Below are 4,788 nucleotides of genomic sequence, written 5' to 3' on the forward strand. Positions count from 1 at the left end.
TATATATATATAAAAGGGTTTTTTCTTTTAAAATTTTCAATATCTCTTATTTCTTTTACATCTTAAGTTTTCAGACCTAACATACTTTTATTTCTTATTATATTATTTATCATTTTTCTCCTTTTTCCATCTCGATATGTGCACTCTAACAGTGAGTGTATTTTATTGTGTTTTCCAATATGCAGAAAAGTGACTGCGAAAAACACTTTGCGTTTGTGTGTGATCCATTCTGCAGATTAACAAATGAAGCAAATATCACCAGTGTATTAATTTGGATCACTAGGGCACAGTTATCATGCTCACTAGTTCATAAATTATTCCTTGATGCCAATATATATCACATATAAGAGACAATAACAATTTGTTCATGCTCAGAAACCAGAGTTCATTGCAAAAACTCTTGGCTAAGAAACAATTTGGTTCCACCATCGTTTTTGGTGTCATTTTCATGTACGAGTCTCATATCATGGATCCAAAGAAACACAAAAACAAAAACAAAAACAAAGAAAAGTATCTCCAGCATATCATGCCATTCTTGAGTTTTAGTATCAACATTTTCTTCATGAAAAGGCTAAAAAACTGTGTGGATGTGGTTTATACCCTCAGACAAAATTAACCATGCCATTTCTGGTGAGATTTGAAAAAAAGCTCTTCAAAACTATTCACTGTTCCAAAAGGGTTGCTAGAATTTATAAGTTGAATTCAACCATTTTTAACAAAAATTTAGCATGTAGAAATCCAAAGGACTCATATCCAGATCTGGATCTGCATAAGTAACTAAATATATACATCATGCTATGGAAATGCAGAGGGGAAAGGGAATCTAGCTTCAGAACCCTTCTTTTCAAATTCTTCATGTGAACCTGTACGGAAATTTTCAGATAGAGAATCAAAGAGTAATCGTCTTAAAACTGTAAGATCTGTTTAAGAAACTAGTATCCATCTGTTCTAAGTTCTAACAAGTAATCTCCTTTATGTAGTACTACACAAACTGAAAACACTAACTCTAATTCGCATTTATTTGTGAACCACTTCGTACCATGTTAATCTTTCTTACCCTTCTTTTCCTGGGACAAGTACAATTGACTCAAAAAAGGTTGCTGAAGTTGATATTAACTAACCAAGATGTCATTCGCCTGCAGATGCACCTGCACCTCGTGCTTGGTTTCTCATTCATTCCCACACACATACATACACAACGTTTTTTTTTTTTTTCCATTAACATGTGTGCTTTGTGGGGAGTAATTGAGGCACATAGTTGAAGAGAGAAAAGCAAGTAAAGTGCAGGTGCAAATGCAGGCAAAGGGAGCATATTGGAAGGAGAAAATAACAGGCTTGTGTTGTGGAAGCTACATGGGGCAAATGATTTGATGATAAGGATTTAATTTAAAGGGGTGGAGTGAGTGAAAATGTGGAAATTTGGAATGGAAGATGATTATGGTAATGAAGGGTTTAGCAGAAGAAAGAGGGAATGTGAAGAGTGATTAATAATGAGATTATGAAAGGATAAGGATTTGATGATGATCTCCACCATTATAAGATTTTTAGATTTTGTTGTGATGTCGAAAGTGAGAAAGAGCCGTGCACCCGCATGTCTGCCACAGAACAACCTGGTCTTACATCACGTGAAGCAAAACATCAGACCCACGTGGGATTTCATTTCTCACCATTCCCACTGCCACGCAAGAATTTACCCTCATTTTACTTATTTTTACTTTAGAATTAGAGCTTAGAGTTGTCCAAATGAATTATAATTTTTGAATCATGGTTTATTATGAATTTGAATTAGCTTGGGTTGAAATTTCAATATAGGTTTATTTTTAACTAATTTAGAATCTGACTCATCTAAGTTGAACCCGCAGTGAGTTGAATTGGCTCATCAACCCGCAAATAAAGGGTCACCAGTATTTTTTTATTAAGTTGGGTTTTGCTTTGGGTCATGTTAGGTTATTTTTTTTTACCTAACACATAGATAATTTATATTTTTGTGATTTTGGTTTGTATTTGGATTGTATTAAAGTTTATTTAGATTTTAATTAGAATTATAATTTAGTTTTGACTAAAAAAAATAAAAAAAAAATGTATTTTTTTTAATTAACTGAACCCGTGAGCCAACCCGTTTAACCCACCAACCCGTGGTGGATCGGACCAGATTCGAATTTTTTTTGGCTCGCTAATAAGTGAACCAAGTTGGATTGGCTCACTAAATGATCAACCCATAGTAAATTGAGTCGAACGAGTTATCTGTTTCGACAGCTCTAATTAGAATCCATTTTATAGTCAGACACATGTTAATTATATTTGGATGATTATGATTTTTGTATTTTTTATAATTTTATTAGATAAAAAGTAATTGTAAAGAATTATTCTATTTGTTTTCGTTCTTCTTCTCTTTCTTCTTTAAACCCGTCTTTAAAATATGCTATGTTTATCCCAATTTGTATACTATTTTAGAAAAAGTTATTATCTGAAAAACGATAGATACTACTTAACATTTATACTTGCTCACCATGATCCTCTTGCCCTTCTCTTTGCCATGAGGTGAAAAAAAAAAAAAACAGGGTGTCGTGGTAATCAAGTTCAAGAAGAAATTAATGATTATGTAGAGTTTTCAAGATAAAAATAAAATAAATATAATAAATTAATTGAAAGTTAACTTTTAATGTTTACAAATATGATCAAGGTGCATAATGACGTTATAAAAAAATACCATGATCATAATATTGACTCTTTTGAGTAAATATGCTCACTGAAAAGTAATGGACCATAGTTAACAACAATGACAAATATGATCTTATTTGAAAGGAACACAAAAAGAATCTTTTTGTTATAAAATAAAGGTAATAAGAGAGACAAAGGAGAGGAAGAATAGAGAATGAGAGAGTAGGGAGCAACTTCTGTTTTTATGTGTGTCTCATTACTGATAGGACGAGTCCTATTTATAGGTACAATATGGTAACCCAGAAAGGATATAAAATCAAATAGTAAATACAAAATATTACATCATAAAGAGTAATGAATAATATGATTATCAATCATATGAGTAATTGTATAAATCAATGGACGACCATTAATTCATAACACTCCCCCTTGGGTGTCCATTGATAAAAGAATGTGCCTCGTTAAAACCTTACTAGGAAAAACCCTTTGGGATAAAAACCTAGTGAAGGAAAAAGAGTACATCATTCTATATAATATTGTTCTTTGCATCTTCTAATTTCTCCCCCTCATGTAAACTTACATCATTAAGATGGCGGAGTCCAATCCTATGAACCAATTGCTCAAAAGTTCTCCTTGGCAAAGACTTTGTAAATAAATCTGCTAGATTTTCACATGAGCGAATCTTTTGGATCTCTACATCACCATTTCTTTGAAGATCATGAGTGAAAAAGAATTTTGGAAGAATATGTTTTGTTCTGTCTCCTTTAATATATCCTTCTTTCAATTGAGCAATGCATGCACTATTGTCTTCATATATCGTTGTTGGTTTCATTTTTCCCAAGGATAAACCACAAGTTTGTCGCACATGTTGAATTATAGACCTTAACCAAACACATTCACGACTTGCCTCATGTAATGCTAAAATTTCTGCATGATTTGACGATGTTGCTGTTATTGTTTGTTTCACAGATCGCCATGAAATCGCTGTGCCACCACATGTGAACAAATATCCTGTTTGTGATCGACCATTATGAGGATCTGATAAATAACCTGCATCTGCATAACCCATTAGATCTAATTTTGAATCATTTGGGTAAAACAAGCCCATATTCATAGTGCCTTTAAGGTAACGGAGTATTTGTTTTACTCCATTCCAATGTCTTCTTGTAGGTGAAGAACTATATCTTGCTAACAAATTTACAGCAAATGCTATATCGGGTCGAGTATAATTAGCAAGATACATTAGTGCTCCTATAGCACTAAGATATGGTACTTCAGGACCAAGTAGTTCTTCATCTTTTTCTTGAGGTCTAAAAGGGTCTTTATCAACATCTAATGACCTCACCACCATTGGAGTGCATAGTGAATGTGATTTGTCCATATAGAACTTTTTAAGCACTTTCGTTATATAAGCTTCTTGATGTACAAGAACACCTTTGTTTAAATACTCAATTTGTAATCCCAAACAAAACTTTGTCCTTCCAAGATCCTTCATCTCAAATTCTTTCTTTAAACAATCAATTGCCTTTGTGAGCTCATTAGGAGTTCCAACTATGTTTATGTCATCTACATAAACAGCAATTATGGCAAATTCATTCTCGGATCTTTTCATATAAATACAAGGACAAATAGGGTCATTTTTATACCCTTCCTTTAATAAGTACTCACTTAGACGGTTATACCACATACGTCCTGATTGTTTCAATCCATAAAGGGACTTATTCAATTTTATTGAATAATCCTTTTTAGAATTTGCTTTGTTGGGCACATTAAATCCTTCAGGGAGTTTCATATAAATATCATTTTCCAAAGAGCCATACAAATAGGCTGTAACAACATCCATGAGGTGCAAATTCAAACCTTCTTGTGCAACAAGGCTAATTAAATATCTAAATGTTGTTGCATCCAATACTGGAGAATATGTCTCCTCAAAATCAATACCAGGTCTTTGTGAAAAACCTTGAGCAACTAACCGTGCTTTGTATCTAACAATTTCACCATTCTCATTTCGTTTTTGTACAAAAACCCATCTGTACCCAATAGGTTTTACACCCTCAGGTGTGCGAACTACAGGTCCAAAAACCTTTCGTTTAGCAAGCGAATCTAATTCTGCTTGGATTGCATCTT

At 33.1% G+C, this 4,788-nt stretch overlaps 1 long non-coding RNA gene across 2 annotated transcripts; it reads right to left on the reverse strand.

Moving 5' to 3' along the window:
• Window positions 1-303: 303 nt before the first annotated feature.
• LOC146881905 (uncharacterized) lies at window positions 304-1,348 on the reverse strand. Of its 2 annotated transcripts, none has more exons than XR_014986101.1 (2): window positions 1,058-1,348; window positions 304-863 (listed from the first exon to the last, which is right to left on the reverse strand). It is a non-coding gene; the product is annotated as an uncharacterized LOC146881905 (long non-coding RNA). The 2 variants fall into 2 exon arrangements; XR_014986102.1 differs by having other exon boundaries at window positions 1,040-1,348.
• Window positions 1,349-4,788: the final 3,440 nt, after the last annotated feature.

Source organism: Vigna unguiculata, chromosome 11, assembly GCF_037176805.1.
Source record: "Vigna unguiculata cultivar grain cowpea cultivar isolate G323 ecotype 2 chromosome 11, ASM3717680v1, whole genome shotgun sequence".
Taxonomy (NCBI): Eukaryota; Viridiplantae; Streptophyta; class Magnoliopsida; order Fabales; family Fabaceae; genus Vigna; species Vigna unguiculata.